The sequence below is a fragment of the Ailuropoda melanoleuca genome, chromosome 8, assembly GCF_002007445.2.
Source record: "Ailuropoda melanoleuca isolate Jingjing chromosome 8, ASM200744v2, whole genome shotgun sequence".
Taxonomy (NCBI): Eukaryota; Metazoa; Chordata; class Mammalia; order Carnivora; family Ursidae; genus Ailuropoda; species Ailuropoda melanoleuca.
Window position 1 is genome coordinate 38120678 of NC_048225.1, and position 19072 is coordinate 38139749.

Consider the following 19072-nt stretch of genomic DNA (forward strand, 5'->3'; position numbering starts at 1 on the left):
TTACCTAGTGGAAGCAATTAGACATTTACTTTTAGAAGTCTACATTTAGGGGCGCCTGGGTGGCACAGTAGTTAAACGTCTGCCTTCAGCTCAGGGCGTGATCCCAGCGTTCTGGGATCGAGCCCCACATCAGGCTTCTCCGCTAGGAGCCTGCTTCTTCCTCTCCCACTCCCCTTGCTTGTATTCCCTCTCTCGCTGGCTCTCTCTGTCAAATAAATAAATAAAATCTTAAAAAAAAAAAAGTGTACATTTAAGGTACAGTTTAAAAGACAAAAGAATTGAAAAGATATTACCTGCCTATCAATCGAGAATCAAATAATTTGCAGTGCATTCATAAAGTGAAATACGATGCAGCCATTAAAATAATTATTTCTAAAATGTACATTTTCAAATGTGGTAAGATATAATGCTGAGTGGAAAAAAGATCATAAAACAGTATGGGTGGTTATGATTGTATTATTACTTAAACATTTCAGTGCACAACTTCAATTTTACATTTAAAAAGGATTAACTGTGTTGTGGGATCTGGGGGATTATTTGCTTTTCTAATATTTTTTCAAGTAACATGGTTCATCAATGGTTATATAATTACCTTTATAACTATGAATTTTTTTTAAGATTTTATTTATTTATTTGACAGAGATAGAGACAGCCAGCGAGAGAGGGAACAAAAGCAGGGGGAGTGGGAGAGGAAGAAGCAGGCTCATAGCAGAGGAGCCTGATGTGGGGCTCGGTCCCATAACGCCGGGATCACGCCCTGAGCCGAAGGCAGACGCTTAACCACTGTGCCACCCAGGCGCCCCTATAACTATGAACTTTTAAGGAAATACTTATAAGGCATTAACATCAACTTTTGTTGTGCTGACTTTAAAACTGACCATAATTTATACACAATTCAAAATCATGAGGCTGAGAATTCAGGCCCCCTAGAAGCACATATGACATGATCTAATTCCATCGAACTAGTCACTGTATGATAAATTTATGGCATGTCTACGTGGTTATCTCCTTTCTGGTTTTAAACTAGCTCCAATTACCAGCTATCAGCTGAAAAATCTCTTAGAAAAGTTTAACATCTTAAAATATTATCAATTGCTTTTGTAGTTCACAAAATACTTTCATACCCAGAGTTGGCAAGACGTGTTATTATACACTTTTAGTAGATGAGACTAGACAACTTCATTTTCCTAGTAGCAGAGTTGGGATTAGAACACAAGCCCGCTGCACACCCCCCAAGGCTTTCTCATTTCTTTTTCCAAACTCTGCCTCACAGAGGACTCTGAAGCCGATTTCTGGGCAAGCATTTGCTTGGTTCCACGGAAGATGAAATATGCCTTGCTGCTGTCATCTGTTGAAGCAACTCAGGAAACGGGAGTAGCCAGTAGAAAGAGTAAGTTTAATATAGGGATTTCATAGGCAGAATAGATGGTACAAATGAAAAGTGGAAAGATGAGATAACTTTTAATAAAAGGAAAGAAGTTAATTTCACATGCAATTGCTTTGGCTGTCCGTCCTTAGGAAGCGGCTCACATGGTAAGTGTGTGAAGCAGAGAGTCGGAGGCTCAAAAATCCTGCCCCGGAGAACAGAGAGCCCCACGGGACCGGTGCATTTAGTGCTGCCTCTTTGTGGAGCACCCTTGGCTGATATAGGGGAGTGACAGAGCCCTCCTTAGGGATCACAGATGTAAACCAGCAGAAGTTTTATTAATACAATACACTCTTATTTCATCATCTGAGAATGCTCCAAAGTAGACAAGGTATTTTTAGGTTCACTATGAACATAATGGAATGAGACAACGCTCTTACAGGAAATGACCAGAGCCCATGGATAGTCTCTCAACGTAGAAAACTGGGGTTACTCCCAGCATCTCCAGGGAAATACAAATTCAGTTTCCGCCTTATTTCCCACTAGCTGTTCTATGCCAAGGGCACAGCCTACAAGCATGGTTTTGTTGATACGTTGCCAACAGAGTCTGGATTCTGTGGTCATCAGGGAAGAAAACAGCCCTGATGGTAATTTCAGCTCAAACGAACTTTTCTTAGTCCATCTCACAGCCCCATTTTCGACCCTGACTGAAGAGAGGGGCTGTGTCTATGCATCGATCTATTACCAGCACCCAGCACCATGCCTCGCACACAGGAGACACACAGGACATCAAGGCACTGATGTAAGCAGGGGCCCAGAGGCCTTTAACATGTCAGTTTCCAAATCCCAGAAAATACGCCTCTCACTTCTGGAAACAGAATCAAGAAGTTATATGAACTCAAAGAAGCCTCAAAGATCATCTGGTTTGATCTCCTGAGTTTACAGATGAGGACACCGAGACCCATAAGGATAAAGAGACTCACTAATACCAAGTTCAGGACCCCCAGGTCAGAGCTGATACCACATGGAAAAGTGTTTCAACTGAATTAGCTTTTCTTTGAGTTATGTAACAATTTTAGGGCTGTGGTTTATCATCACTTTGCAGGGATCTTCGCCTTCCGACATCTTGTTAATCTCCCCGGTGCTACTCCCTCCTCTAAGTTGTTAACTGTAAGTAAACATTTAAGTGCCCAGAGGGACAGTTACTTCTAGAAACCCTTCCAATGAATCTTTCACAGCACAGAACACTGTCATAATATGAAAAATCATCATTCGATTTAACTCTTCGAACGTTGGAATATTTGCATACTGAGTTTTTCTTTCAGCAGGATACACTGCTGCAATTTTTTTTCCTTATAAAACAGAGTCAGTGGTCTTACATGCAAGTAGAAAAACACTACAAACCATGCTGAAATGGGACAGTATTGTTGTGTACAGAAATTTGGATTTAACTCCAAAATCCTGAGCAGGACTAAGCTTGTCAGCTTCAGTTGTGGAGACCAAAATATGTCATCGAGTTTTGGTATCTTTATTTTGGGGGAAAAAAAAGAGTCCTATCTAGCTCCAACTATTTTAAAAGCCTGCAGTTTTCTCCATTGATTTAGAAAATAAATGAGTGCTAAAAGTGAGGAATTCTATAAAATTCTGCAAAGTAAACACCAGAATATGATTTTGGCTTCCTCTTTTTTTAGCATGCTACGACAACTGTTAAGCTATTTAAAAAAAAAAAAAAACAGTGTGCTTTTCCACACTGAAGCCAAGCTATTTGTGAAGCCAGTATGATAGTTACGGTGTTTTAGATGCTCTGCACATTGATTTATTCTACTGCTTCTGGACTATTTTAAACAAAGCACTTAGTTCCCAACCTCAGAGCCTATTTTCTACGACTTAGTAACATAATCAATATTTTTTGATATAATCTCCAAAGAAATCATCAAGCCATCAATCTTGGAGATATTTATTTTTCAGAGCAGTTGGCTGTGTCTCCCCCCAACCCATCCTGCCCTGTGAGCTAAAAGAAAGAGTGGATCTTGGCCTGAGACTCCGAAGGGCATGCAGAGTTTTCTTTCCAGGAATGAATACATACCAGTGACCTCTGGGGCAGCTCACAGTTCTTAAAAAGGCCACCTCTCTGGGAGAGCCTGGACTCAGCAGGGTGCCTCTGCTTGCTCCAGTAACCAGGGGAAGCTGTTTTCTGCCATCATTAAACAGGCCTCCTTAAATCGCTGGGATTTCTGAACACTAGAAAAGGCATCTTGCAAGAACATTCTATTTTCACCCCAACTCTTCTTCTTTTTTTTTTTTTAAGATTTTATTTATTTATTTGACAGAGAGAGAAGACAGCCAGCGAGAGAGGGAGGACAAGCAGGGGGAGTGGGAGAGGAAGAAGCAGGCTCCCAGCGGAGAAGCCTGATGTGGGGCTTGAGCCCATAACGCCGGGATCACACCCTGAGCCAAAGGCAGACCTTAATGACTGAGCCACCCAGGCACCCCACCAGCCCATCTCTTCTTATCTTCTATATTTTGAAAGGGTTTTACTGGCACACAGAGAGGGTGCTTGGGAAATGTGCTATGATAGGCTGTAAAACAAAAAACAAAGTTGGTCTCTGAAGGGCCTCCCCCTTCCCTGGCATCCCTGATGAAGACCACTTGTGTTAGAAGCTGTTTGGTGACTGAGTCAGAAGCTAACACACGGGCTGTATGCACAGGGATTCCAGGACACATGCTCCGGCACCTGACTGCCTGGGTTTGAATCCCAGCTCTGCCATTTCCTAGCTGTGTTACGTCGGGCAGGTTATTTAACCTCTCTGTGCCTCAGTTTCTTTTGCTCACAAATGGGAATGATAGTGCCTACCAAAAAAAGATTTGAGTTAATAAAAAGAAAGCACTTAAAACAGTTCATGTCACATGATAAGTTTACAATTGTTAGCTATTATCCTTAACTAAGGCAGTTTTTAGAGAAGACAAAATCTGTGAGTCAGGAGATAAGGATGGCAGGGGTTTACAATCTCCTCTGACTCTTCCTTTCCCAAGAGCAAATGGCCCATCCAAGGTAAAGGAAAAGATGTCTTTTCTTTATGGAAAGCAAATGATTACTACAGCAGACCCCAAGGTCAGAGAACCCGGACTTGAATCCAGGCTTTCTCACTGACTGGCTGGGTGACATTGGGATAATACTTAAACCTTTTTAAGTCTCAGCTTAGGGATTATAAGAGCTCCCACTGTCATGTAACAGGTTTGTAAGTGTGTCTGGGACACAGCAAACGTTCCATAAATATTAACTGACATCACAATTACGAAGGCGTTCAGAAGAAGGGATCCAAAATAGAAAACGAACGGAAAATGAGGTATGGATAAAGGGTCAAGAGGTAGACCATCCCCGGGGTAGCCCAGCCCTAATAAGAAAGCCATCCTTTCACAGACCCCAGACGCCCACCCTGGGTTGGGGTCAGTGCCAGAGAAGGCGTGTGCCTCGTAGCCTGGGTCAAGGGCTGTGGCCGCACCTCTGTAACCGAACCTCTGTAACCGACTCCAACGCCTACACGGATACTTTACAACTCAGGAAACCGGACCTGCGTTAGGAGCTACTCCTCAGACCTGGCATTTAATTCCTGAGGCGTTCTGGCAGGATTTCTCCCTGCCGTGATGAGTCCCAGCACGGCCAGACACGGCCAAAGCCCCCCTTCCAGAGCAGCCTGTTCTGATACTGCTCGAATTACCATCCTCGTGGTACTACTTTGTGTTCTGGGTCCTTGCTCCTGAAATCAGCTGTAGACTGTCTGCATGACACATCTGGGAATAAAGTTTTACTCTCTGGCTGACGCTAATGGCTGCCTGAAGAGAAGAAAAAATGTTTACTCTGTAGTTTTCTTAATACAAACCACCGTAGGTAGAGAGTGCAGAGGATAATATACTAGGCATTCAGGTCACAAATAATTCATGTCATGTCATTATTCAGATTGTCTATGGTATACTGAACCAGGGCCACGTAAACTCACTGAGTTTTACAGTCTTAGGGATTGTAAAATTGTCTAGTCCAACACCCTAGTTTTAAAGTGGAGGGACCACATTGGGAAAGGTTAAGTGATTGGGACAGGGTCACACAGCTTACCGGTAAAAAAGCTAAAACTGGACCTCAGGTCTCTCCTGTGAATGTGACCCACTGCTGCCGCCTCATTTAAGAATATAGGTCTCTACTTGTTCATCTCTACGGATTTTATTCATCTTCTTAGATTGAACTAAAATGTCACCTGCTCTATGAAGCAATCCCAGAGATTCCCATTCAAAAGTGAGCTCCAGTCCTTTTTTTTTTAAGATTTTATTCATTTATTTTAGAGCGAGAGCGAGAGTATGTGAGTTGGGTGAGGGGCAGAAGGAGAGGGAGAGGGAGAAGGAGAGAATCTCAAGTGGACTCCGAGCTGAGCACAGAGCCCCACACACCACCCTGAGATCATGACCTGAGCTGAAATCAAGAGTTGGTCGCTCAACCAGCTGAGCCACCCAGGTGCCCCCAAAGTCAGCTCCGGTTCTTAAGCTGTGACTCCTAAGCTTTAGAGAACATCAGAATCATGGTAGGGCTGAGCTCCACCTAGAGTTTCTGGATCAGTTGCTGGAGAATTTATAATTCCATCAAGTTCCCAGGAGATGCTAGTCCTGGCACAGCCATACTCTGAAAACCACTCTGAACTTGTCTATATTTTATCTATACGCCTCTCTCTGATAGCATTTTCTTCCTTGTATTAAAGTTACTTGTGTGTGTTTTTAAATTACATACTGGACAATAATCTCCCTTATTTCTTCTTCTTACAGTATCTATCTAACAAAGGGCTTGGAAAAGGCAACAATTTGATGAGCGTTTGTGGAGTAAAATTTGTCTGGTCAGCATCCACTGGAACTCTAGAACATGCTCCAGAGAAAAGATCTAAATGAATCATTGGACAAATCAGGAATTATGATTATAAAACTTACGGACCCTGGGTAAATAGCTAGCCCACCATTTCCCAAACCGTGTCCCATGACACATTACTTTATGACATAGGAATAGGTATGGAACAAAAACAACATTTTAGGAAATGCAGATTGAATAAATATAAACAACTTTGTTACTTTAGAACTTCTTGGAGCCTTTCGTATGCTCCAAAATAAGCGTTCCCCCGCTCCTGTCCTTAGTCACCTCTAATAATTTACCCTGCTTTGCTGTCTCCTTATGAAAGCATGGTGTCTGCTGTGTATCTCCGCTAGCAGAAGCATAGTTCCCTGGCACATGGTCAGGACTCAGTGAATACCTCTTGCACACACAAATACACTACGTGAACTGTGATTCTAAGGTGTATGATAACATGCACAACTTCTAAAATCTATTTCATCACAAATTTCCTCCCCATCCCGCCACCCACATAACAGCCACCTGCGGGAGAAGAAAGGGTATTCTCTGGAATACAGCTGGGGAGACACTGATTGAATCCAAGCTAGACACTGTGGCCCAGACAGGTCAAAGAGCTGCCTGGAAAGCTTTGGAGGTGGGATGTAATCTCAGGATTCTTCAGACGAGTTCATTATTCTTCCTACACCGTATCACTGGGTATGGATTCTCATTTCAACTAAGCTGGGAGTTATCCCTGAAGAAATGGCTTCAACACTTGTTATATAAACACATCTCCATGTTCCAGCTGAAGAATGAGACAACTGTTCCGTAGCTGGCTATGCTCTTCTCTTTTCTCATTAAAAAGAAAAACAAATGGGTGCCTGGCTGACTTGGTCGGTGGAAAGTGCGACTCTTGATCTTGGGGTCGTGAGTTCGGGCCCCACGTTGGGTATAGAGATTACTTAACAATAAAATCTTTAAGAAAAACAGAAGTTTCAAAAACTATAAATAACAAAGACTGGCATGAGGGAAAGAACCTTATCAATGTTAAATCATCACCCGCATAGTCTCATAGTTTTTGTTATCTATTTTCACTAAAGTCCACGGTGAAAAGCAGTTTGCCAAATCCAAAATACTCTTGCGACGTAAAACCTAAAACAACGTTCATATTTCACTCCTCCCTGGAAAATCCTTCTTGTCTCCTTGAGCCCCAAGTCTAAGCAGAGCTTTACAAGGATATGATATCACCTCCTGTCAGTCTAAACAAGGACAAAATTTCCAAACCCAAGCCTCCGGTTGGTTCTGCCAACCAACCAAGCAGACCGTTACCCAAACCCAATCTTTTTCATTATTATAATACTGTAAATTCTAATTTTTTCCAGTGGTGCAAATCTTTCTATTGTCTAAAAGTGTCTCAGGAGAAAAGTCAGTCAGCATGAAACAAGTGTAATTCATGGTGGTTCTGAGAAAAATGGAAGATTCAGCCACACAGCGGCAGTGTTATGAATACCCTCCTTTATTTTCTCCCCAGGTACTAGAAATATTTCCATACAACACTGGTTAATGTCAAGTATCATTTCATCAGTAAATGCTTCAAATTCAGGGGTAATTCAACCAGGGGCCATCAGAAGGAAAGATTAGCATGTTGTTCAAGCCTTTTAAAAAATCATTTCTCCCTCTGGAGAAAGAAATTCGTCACGGGGTAAAAGAAAAAAAAATGTGTGGAGAGGATATAATTTGCTCCTATGCTTGGCTGTCTAAGAAAATGTTCCAGAAAAATGCAGGATTTCAATTTTTCTCTGGTGGGCCTTGCTGACAGAAACCAAAGGGTAAATACATTAGTATTCACTTATGCTCAAGATTTCTTTAAAAAAAAGAAAAGAAAGAAAGAGATAAAGAAAAGCAAGGGGAAAAAAAACCTTTTTCAAATAACAGCATTTACTATGGAATAACTGCCTGAAAGAGAATAGAATCCAAACACTTTCAAACAGAACAACGTCTTTAAACAGTGTTCTGTCCAAGAGTTAGGAGGGCAGAATGCAGGTGAGGGGAAAAGCTGCCCTCTGCTTGCAACATTCTGATAAAATCCACATTTACTGCTGTGCTAAGTCCCTGCGGCCTGCCCTATTTCCAAATGTTAACATCCTTTTAGCCATCCCGATGGCCGTTCTCCTTTAAAAGTGATTCTCCTTCAAGGTAAAGGGTATTCTACAAAGTAAAATCAGGAGTCAGGAAAGCAGAATGCGGGGGAGCTACCCTCAGCACATCCCTTTCCTGCCATGGTAAGTGGTGGTAATGTCAGGGCAAGAGGAAGTGAATATGTCTGTGAAAGGGCTGTGCGTGGGGGTGGGGGGTGACGGTACACAGAGCTCCAGGACCTAAATGAGTGAAAGGGGGTATCGGTTTCCCTGTTCTGAAAGATCTGAATAGCCAAAGGAAGATGTGATAAACAACAAAACATCCTCAAGACTGCAGATGACTTTCGGGAGAATATAATTCAATTCCAAATTTCTCCAAGGTTACACGTGGGACCAGGTCTTACTCTGGACAAAGTAGACCACGAGCTCCAGACAGCAGTTCCAGAAATGTCTCCGTGTTTGGCTGAATGTCTCCCCAGAAGGAAAGGCAGTAGTACTGAGCCCTGTATACCGTATACAATATAGAATTGCTAAATGAACCTAATGAGGAAAGAGATCCACACGGAGCTCTGGACAACAGGCTAATACTGATGTGTCGCCTCATGAAGGCCGGCAACGGGCAGATAAGGATGGGGAAGAAAGAATACAAGGAATAAGTGTGCAAGAAATAAGGAAACAATACATCAGGAAATTGGTGAGACCTGAAAAAAAGTATCTCAGGCAGCAATCCTGATAAACTCAAAAAGGAGGAGAGATAACAAAACAGCTTGACATATGGAAGAGGAACACACTCAGGAGAGAGGTAGGAATTATATTATAGGAGGAGGCAAAGAAGATTATTTGGGACCAGGCAACAATTAGTGTTGCCAGGATTTCAAAGAGCTCACAAGTGGGTCAAGAAATGCAGCCTGGAAGTTTGCTGACAGCCAAGAAATCTTGTCAGTCACGTCTCCTCACATCGCCATCGCTGAAAGCTATGTCTTAGCAAACAAGGCAAAAATGCAAATTTGGTTCCTTCAGTTCTCCCACACTCCCCATGATGGCTATTTACTATTGATGGATGGGTTTATGCCGACGTGGCCTGGATTAGTACGCCATGCTAATGAGACCAGGGTCGCAGGTTCAGTCCCACAGGGGACTACACACAGGTCTACTCCTGAGAATAGGGCAACGAGAACAGATGAGCATCAGCTACCCTCCATCTCCAGTAAAAAGTCACGGCTACAGACTCAGGCATCAGTGGGGTCTGGATGTTCACTTAGGACAACGTATTTCTTGAGAGGGGCAAAAGGCATTTGGAGACATGTCTGTATATAGAGGATGGAGGAGTGATCAAAGACCCTCCAAGGACCTAGTCAGCAATTCTCAGCGTTACCATCCTGAGCCCTCTCTACTAGGTTCGGGCCAGACTTCCTCTCCCAAAGCAGCCATAAATGGATTACGTGGGAGACCACTCAGTGCTTCAGAGCCTGGCAAGAGCTCTGGGCTCCAGAGGGGCTGCCACAGAGGAAAGGCAAAGGCCAAGGGCAGAGCCTATCTGTGGAGAATACCTGCCAAAAGCACCCAGACAAGGCTGGTCAAGAGAGCTTGGCCTGAGATAGCGAAGTACTTTCTGCACCTCTGTGATTACTACTACCCACTGCAATTTTGACAGAATTAGGAGCCGGCGTGCTGGGTGTGGCTAATGAGGTGGTTTCCTGAGGTCCTCCCCCACCCTCCTCCTTGGAATCCTGATACCATTTTTGGAAACTGAAAGCCAGACCAGAGAAAGCAGTCAAATGTACTAGGTTCAAAAAGAAAATGAATATATAAGAACTCGGTGAGTTCAAATCCAGGGCTTTCTGGAGGTGGAGTCAATCAAATTTCATGGCCAATGAGGAAAGGAGGGTGTCACTAAGGTCCAGGCGCTGTCTGTCTGTGATGAGAGGACAGGAACCCTATAGTGTCAACCTCCTGACTGGCCCGACACATCACGCTTGCTCCTCCACAGCATTCTGCTACAACCAGCCCTTCACATTCCTAAAACCTGGCAATCTCCTACCCCCACTGAGACGTTGCAACATCTTCCCTACGCTCTCCGGACAACAAAGACCAAAACTGTCAACAGGGAGAAGGTTCTGCCAAGCTTGGCCCTGACTGCTTTCTTATCATCTCTAACCACTCTGTTTTCCAGCCACACTAGCCTTTTTTCAGTTCCTGGCAGATCATATCGGGTACTCTCCTCGTGCTGTTACACCTGAGTTCTGCTCTCATCCCATTCCTGGTTCCCCATCTTGGAATCGCATGCACGTGGTCAGTAACCCCAGTTTCTGTATCCTTCGGGGCACGTGTCTCTGATCCCCAAGACTAGCTGTGGCCTCTTGTGATATGTCCTTACGGCACCCAGAACATTTCCTTTGTAGCTTATTACCATTTTAATTATATTTTAGCAAGACTCTTCGATTAATATCTGTTATCCCAACTTGAGTATAAACTATCTGAAGGAAGGGACTGTCTCCTATGGTCACCATTGTCTCTCCACACCAAATGTACTGCTTGGCATATAGTGAGTACCCGATAAATAATTTGCTCTGGATGGACTATGAATGTCTTATGATACCCCAAGAAAGTGTAGAATTAAAGCAGTGATTCCCAACTGTCCTTAACTGAGGACATTTGCCAATGTCTGCAGATATTTTGTTGTCACGATAAGGAGAGGGTGACTACTGGCATCTAGTGGGTACAGGCAGGCCGGGTGCTGGTAAACATCCTCCAAGGCACGAGACAGCCTCCCAAGCTAAGAATTTTCTGGCCTAAAATGTCAATAGTGCTGAGGTTGTGGCTAGATTACAAGAACTAGGGCAATTCTTTCGAGAAGGGTAGACCCAAGTATGTAGAAACAAATGTTTCCCAAGGAGCATAGCTCACAGCAGAGACACTGCACAGAGTCCCTCTGCTGCCACCGAGATGGTCCCCAGATAAGCCCCAGAGAGATCAGCGGTGGGTATTTTGGTGATAAGAATTGAGCTCCCCTCTACTCAGGCTGGGATGGCTTCCACCCCCACAATATGAACCTGGCTACATTCTGAGCTCCCCATCCGCAACACAGAATGAAGAAACCTTCACCTTTCAGTGGTAGAGCCATGTGACCTGATTTCTCCAGGAAGTATTCACGTGTGGCAAGGCCATCAGTCACCCTGACAGCTAGAATCCCTATTTGCTCCCAAGGACTAATGTTCTCCAGTTTTCCACCACCCTGACTTGGATCTCACTCTTTACGGAAGCATTTATTCTGCCAACACAATCAAGACCCTGAAAGATTGATCTTTCCAGGTCAATAGAGGGCCACCTCTCTAGAGGTTTACATAATTTTCTCTGCATGGCTACTAAGACCACAGCCTCCCAAGTATTTGAACAGTCTCACCTTTTCCATGGCTTTGTCGGGGGGGAATCATTTTCCTCTGCAGCCTGGTGTACAAGACAGGACTATCATACCCCGCCCTGGATCGAGAGAGCAAGCACAGCTCCCACAGTTGTGCCACAAGCTACAAGAACCTAAACAGATTTTTAAACACCCCTTAATATCCACAGCTGCTGGAAAGTAAATGTGATTGTTATTCCGACAAGCCTTAAAACAAGTCCTCTCATTCCACGTACACAGAGCTTTCTCTAGTCCACCCCTGAGTATATGTAGTTAAGAACCAAGTATACTTTGCCACTGATTATGTATTACAAATAAATAGTTTACACAAGCATATGTAAACTGTGAAAGGGGGAAGCAGCCATTCTGAGCACTCACAGCAGATGTTTAGGGACAGCTGTACAGGGAAGCTGACAAGAATGTAGATGAAATTTACTTTAAAGTCCCACAAGAGTGAGAGAAGGTTTGTTTAACCTTTACCAAACCATTCCACCTAAGGGGTTCAGATCTGCATTTTCCTTCAGAGCAGATTTCTACTGCTGTGCTTAGCAGGACTTTCCCACTTCTTCTTTTTTTTTTTTTTAACTAAAGAAAGAAGCCCTAGTGATTTGACCATTATGAGCAAATGTCATTTCGCCATTACAACTGTAAGCCCAGAAGTTTGCTTTTCAGTGTCCATGTGTTATTAGTAAATGCTAACAGACAAGAGTAAACATTATTCACAAAGAATTTAGCAACAGAAAAGTCTGCATACCAAGCACTTTAACTTCTGAGCCTCAAGAATCCACTAGGCTACACCACTGTTTCCAAGAACTTCTGTCTTTCACGTCAAAAGGAAAGATGTTGGGGCACCTGGGTGGCTCAGGTGGTTAAGTGTCTGCCTTCAGCTCAGGTCATGATCTCGGGATCCTGGGACGGAGACCCGCATGCTCTTCCCTGCTCAGCATGGAGCCTGCTTCTCACTCTGCCCCTCTCCCCTGCGGGTGCTCTGGCTCTCTCTCTCAAAGAAAGAAAGAAAGAAAGAAAGAAAGAAAGAAAGAAAGAAAGAAAGAAAGAAAGAAAAAGATGATAGTTCTCGGGCTCACAAGAGTAACAATGCCATTCTTCCATTTCTTCTGTGTTTTTAGGTGAAAGAACAAATGATATGATTAGTGAAAAATGACTAGATATCCCCAACCAGAATTTTAGGCATCAACCTACCCTTTGCCTCGCATGTAATCTGCAAGATCAAATGCCAGTTCTTCAATCAATACTTGTTGAATTGGGGAATAGGAATAATAGTCAATGCAGAAGGAGTGCTCACCCCGTTTCCAGAGCTCGTGCATTGCTGTGTTACCTCCGGTGGCTTGAAGGTTGGTGTTTCCACAGTTAGGGAAATGAAGAGGAAGGGATTTCATTCACAAGTTCAGCAGCCTTGCCATGGATGGTGGAATGATGGTCCTCAGAACTCAGCACTCATCCCGGGGGCTAGCTGATAGCAGAGCCAGGGTGAGAATCCAAGCTCCAGACCAAAACCAATAGTTATAATACTTTTATATTTTAAAATAAGTTTGTGGAAGTACAAAGAGAATGCTTATTTACCATACTCTCATAAAATCTTCAATGAAAGCCATAGACTTTATGACCCTACCTCTCCCACTCAAGAGTTTACTTGGATACAATACATCATTAGGAAGCAACCAGAAAATGTTATTTGGCAGTTTAAGATTATTTGGGCTTGCAACTAAATAGTTACTGGTTATTTTATTTTATTTTCTTAAAGATTTATTTATTTATTTGAGAGAGAGAGAGAGAGAGAAAATGTGAGCAGGGGAGGGACAGAGGGAGAGGGAGAGAGTGAATCTCAAGCAGACTCCCTGCTGAGTGCAGAGCCAGATGCAGGGCTCGATTCCAGGACCCTGAGATCATGATCTGAGCTGGAATCAAGAGTCAGACGTGCAACCGACTGACCCACCCAGGCGCCCTGGTTATTTGACTTTATAAAAAATGGCAAAAAAAAAAAAAAATCAGCTCTGGTCTAAATCATCATAATCCCTCCACTAAGTAAAAGTGAGGCAAATGAATAAATTATTTGTATAATTTTGCCCTTCACAGCTCATGTACAGATTATATGGCACATATTCCCATATGACTCAACACATATCAATCCTCTTTTGAAACTTTGTGTCTATCTCATTTTGGAGGAGATTTTGGAATGATTTTCTTGCTCCAGCTACTTCTTCCTTCTCCATTGATTCAACTTTAATTTCATTTCCAAACCACTTTTTTTCTAACACATATTCACAATTTACATGGCACAGTGCGTCCCCTGGATTCTGCCCTAGGACCACCCCCAAATCATTAGTCAGTCTACAGTTGGAAAACAGTGTGAATATACTGAACATTACAGAACTTAACACTACTGAACACTACACTTAAAAATGGATAAAACGGTAAATTTTATGTTACATGTTATTTATCACAATTTAAAATAAAATATTTAAAAAAAAACATTGGCCTTCTTCAAGGTCAGGGCTTTTGCTTTTTTTATATCAGATTTATATAGTGGCATAGAATGCAGAACCTTTGAGATTTTCAGTGAAGCCATGAGTGTTTTGGAGGGTGACGGAGCAGTTTTTGCAGACTACATAACTGTGAACGATTACCTTACTCAAGCTCCAGGAAGTACACAATAACTCCAATACATCACCTTCTGTCCATCATCCGATCGATTTCAAAACTCCCCTGCCTGTCAAGCAAACCATAATCAACTACTTAAACCTAAATAAAAACTTCAAGGAGTGAAACCTTCAATTTCAAGTCATTCGGGAATTTTGCATACATTCAGTGTCTGAGTGGGGAATACATTCAGTGTCTGAGTGGGGAGGGAGACATTCGGGGACTTTCTGCCTTTTTTTTTTTTTTAAAACAAAAACAAGTATGTAGATCAACCAGAGATGGACTCAGCACACAGGGTGGGAGGAAATGGGCTAAAGGTAACTCTCGGGAATATTCAAAGTAAGCAGATGACAGAGATGGCTTTGTGTCTAATGCTCCCACTGCGGCATCATCAGACTTCTACCCTGGTAAGCGCTTCTCCTTTCTAATATACGCAGAGTTCATCAAGATCCTGGCACACAGTCCCTTCAGGATAAGAATTTCCACAGGTCTAATCAATGGTGAACATACAGGGCAGTCCCTCCAGCTTGACATTCCCTCACATAAGCCTAATTTAATTGTGACCAATTCTTATCTGAGTCAGCTCTTCACTGACAGAAGAGAGGAGCTCTGAACAGGTTTCACAAATGCTCGCCTGGGGCAGTTTCAAAGTCTTTCCATAATGGAAGCCGCTATCTTTTCCCCTCAAGGTGGTGTTTTCATATTCTACCAAGGAAAGAATTATAAGCTAGAGATGAATGGCATTATTTGAACATAGGCTGTGCCCTCCTAACTCACAGAAAGAATCACACTTTTATCAAGAGCACTCGCTGGAATCCCTCTACAGATGACTGAAATCCAAAAACGAAGAGAGAAAGAAAATCATCAGTAACAGAGGAGCCTCTTCTGCGGGCGTGTAAAATGAATCCTGCTAAAAGTGGGTCCTGACAAGGTCATAGGGCATTCATAAGACAGTTCTCACTATCTACCAAATAAAATGGCGTTACTTCCGTTAACTTATGACTCTCCATCCCGTCTGCAGGATATCACTCAAAAGGAGAAGAAAAGGCAATGTGTAAATACTGGAATCCTGGTCAACTACTTTGCTAAGAAACTCAACTTTGAACCTCAGTCTCTTACCAATTGTAATCTACTTAACTGGGGGCAAAATTAAAAAGCTTTTTCCCTTTTCGCTGTTTTTGAGGGAAAAAGGGACCAGGAAAGGGTCACGATTACAGAGATCCTTTGGGAAGAGTATTAATGCTTAATAGCTCAAGTGTGTGAAATATAACTGGGGAGTACTCCTGACATCTTGTCCTGTCTTCAAAACTCTCTGGCTGCTGCCTCAGTGGAGAAAAAAATACCGTTACATGAGGACATACATTTATGGGGTAGAAGTAGGGGGGGGTGATAATTTGATCACAAAGTTGGAAAGAAACTTTCATGGCTTTCCTCGTCTTTGATGCTTCAAGGTGGGAATCTGGAGAATTCTGATTATGTTCTAGGACTTGTGGCTCTAATCTTCCCACCAGGTAAGGGGATTTGCAGGGAAACCACATCCTTTATATAAAGAGAAGGAGGAGAGGTGCAGAGTGACAGCCAAACGCTGAGCACTCAGGACACCTTCTCCTGGTCGCAGGCACCTGCCTCCTTACTTGATAGTTTGACTCTTCTAATAGAATATCAGTGATTCCGGTACGCCAACGGCTATGGTTAATAGAAAGTTAACACTGCCCATATGATTTAATGAGAATCTAAAACACAGAGAAATCGCTGTGAACAATGAATCCTTGTGACTTTCAAAAGGGTGCAGCTCCAACCAGTGATGCCAAAGTCCAAACACCCTTGACATGTTTCCACCTTGAATGACTTCTCATCAGCTATTTGACCTCTACAGACCTCCTACCTATTTCTAATTTAATTATCTGGCCCTCACTTCTGTTTATTTTCAGCTTGATTTGCAGTTATTATACTGTAAATATATGATTCTTGAGTTGGGGGCATGACCAAAGATCATTAATTATCTAAAATTCCTCATTTTTTAGTAATAATTTAAACCCCACTGTTATTAAGTACACTGGTGCAGCAACTCAACTTAATTCAACAACATTTGTCAAACACCTAGAATAGACAAACTTGAAGGCACAAAAGGAATAGAACATGGCAAGTGATACAGAGTAAGGATACAGTGGGTAAGGGGACTGCAGAGGGGGCACTAATTGCTGTGTGGGTGTAGGAAAAGAGAAACATCATGGAAGAGGAGGCTAGTTTAACAATATCTTACTGAGTGCGTAATAAATGCAGACACTGTGGTCATATATGCTCTACGTATATTATTTTATTTAATTCTTACAATAAATTCATGAAGTATCACTATGTTCATTTTACAGATAAGGAAACTAAGGTTTCAAGAGTTCAAGGTTCTTGCCCATGTTTTCACTCACTTAGGACAGCTACAATTCCAACCTGGGTGTGCCTAACTTCAAAGCCCAGGCTCTCTCACCCATCATGGTATTATATACTCATCCGGAGGTGGCTCACAGAAGGCAGAAAGAATTCTAATGACTGATTGGAATCTTTTTGGCCCCAACTCCAGAGGAAACAAAGGAAGCAAAAACACAGATGTAGGAAAGTGTGAGGCCACTGAATCAGGGACCCAAGCTAGCCGGCCTGGAGGGAACACAAGGATACAATGAGGAAAGAGGTATATAAAGCTTTAAAGGTAGGTCTCTAAACCTTAAATATCAAACTGAAGACCATGAACTTTATTCAGGGGCAATTCTGGAACCCACTCCCTGCCCTATTTTGTTGACCATGGAAGCTTCATGATGGATGGGCCGCGTCAGGAAAATTATAGCTTTGTAGCTAACACTTATGGGATATAATTGAGGGGACAGATAGATAAGAGGCAGGGAGGTCTGATATGGAACAACAAACTAGGAAAAGGCCAGCTTAAGAAAAGATAATGGCCTTTAGTCAAGTTAATTCATCCTACCTTTAGTATTTTCTATATACATTATTGCTTTATCTATATACATTATTCCATTTATCAATCCCCTTGTTATATTTCAATACTATATTTAATCCTCTAATTAAAAAATGATTGAGTCTGAAAAATAAAGGGTAGAAAATTCCGTTTTTTTAAAGCACAGTTCAAATTCAGTTTTTCATTCCCTTAGTATTCATCGTATTATGAATTTTACGAAGCCGAAAACAAGAAAGTTAGCATCTCGCTACTGGGGGATCTCAGCCCATGATGAAGGCAAAGAAGTGAGGATGTAGTTTTTACGGCCACTTTGGTTCAAAAGAACATCAGCTGCTTCTAAAGCCCTGTGACAGAGACTTTAATAAGGAAGGGTTTACTGCTAAGATAACACTCTGCACCTACCCTGGGGGGCAATGTCCACTGCTATTTTACCATTTTCTGCATCTCATATGCCTCTGCCACAGGCTTTTATTTTGTTAAACAAACTATAATATATGGCCTGCCTGAAAAGAAAATATTTATTCAGATCAGAGAAGGACTTTTAATATCTTAGAGAGGTTTCGACGGAACTCTCATTTAGAAAAAAAGGGAAGAAAGAAAACATACCTTATGTGCACTGCATTTCATTATCCATTCAACCATAGAGAATGTGCAACTGTGCAACAGGAGTACTAAACAATGTTAAATTACTCATGGTCTACAACATCTCGAGACAGGCTGAAAACTTATCTCAAATAGCACTGCTAAGTATACATTTTATTTGACGTGAAAAAGTACTTTATTACAGGCTTTATTTCTTAACATTTATTTACAGAACTGTGTATGGTGTTCAGTAACAACATCTGAGGAGCTGGTAAATGTAGCTGAAGATGTTTTACACACACACACACACACACGCATGCACGCACTCACGCATGCACGCACTCACGCGTGCACGCGCTGTACTCCTGTCAGTCCCCCTAACAAGAAATCCCTTCCTTTACTACATTACCATAATTTGCAAACTAAAGTCAATGGAAACTCATTAAAATACCTCACATTATTCAATATTTGCTATGTTTATCAGATATTTAAAGCCTTCCTTCCAAAAGTGCTAATGTGCTCAATAATAAAACAATTACACATTTGGAGGCATAATAGCAACATTCAAATGAATATTTACTCAAATAAATAACAATGAGGCAATAAAGTATTCCACTTATTTGCATATTTTTGTCCATTACCCAATGTCATGTCCTTACCATTTATCATAAACCCCAGGAAAGCAGTGGAACTGAAGAAACTGAATTTGGAAAGTAAATGTTAAGTTGTACTCCTGCTCGTCTTGTGACCCCGGACAACACATTTCAACTCTCATTTGTTTATTTTTGCTTTTGTTGCCTTTGTTTTTGGAGCCAGGTCCAAAAAAATCATTACCAAGACCAATGTTAAGTTAATTGCCTGTGTTCTCTACATAAAAACCTTCTGCACAGCAAAGAAAACCATCAACAAAATTAAAAGGCAACCTACTGAGTCAAAGAAAATATTTGCAAATCATACATATGGTAAGGGGTTAATAACCGAAATACGTAAGAACTCGTAAAACTCAACAGCAAAAAAAATCTGATTAAAAAAGAGGCACAGGGGGGCGCCTGGGTGGCACAGCGGTTAAGCGTCTGCCTTCGGCTCAGGGCGTGATCCC

The 19072-nt window shown here is 42.2% G+C and overlaps 1 protein-coding gene across 7 annotated transcripts in view; it reads right to left on the bottom strand.

The window, feature by feature from the left end:
- FAT3 (FAT atypical cadherin 3) overlaps window positions 1–19072 on the bottom strand; it is a 671276-nt gene that overhangs the window by 529809 nt on the left and 122395 nt on the right. The gene's annotated exons all lie outside the window — the stretch shown is intronic.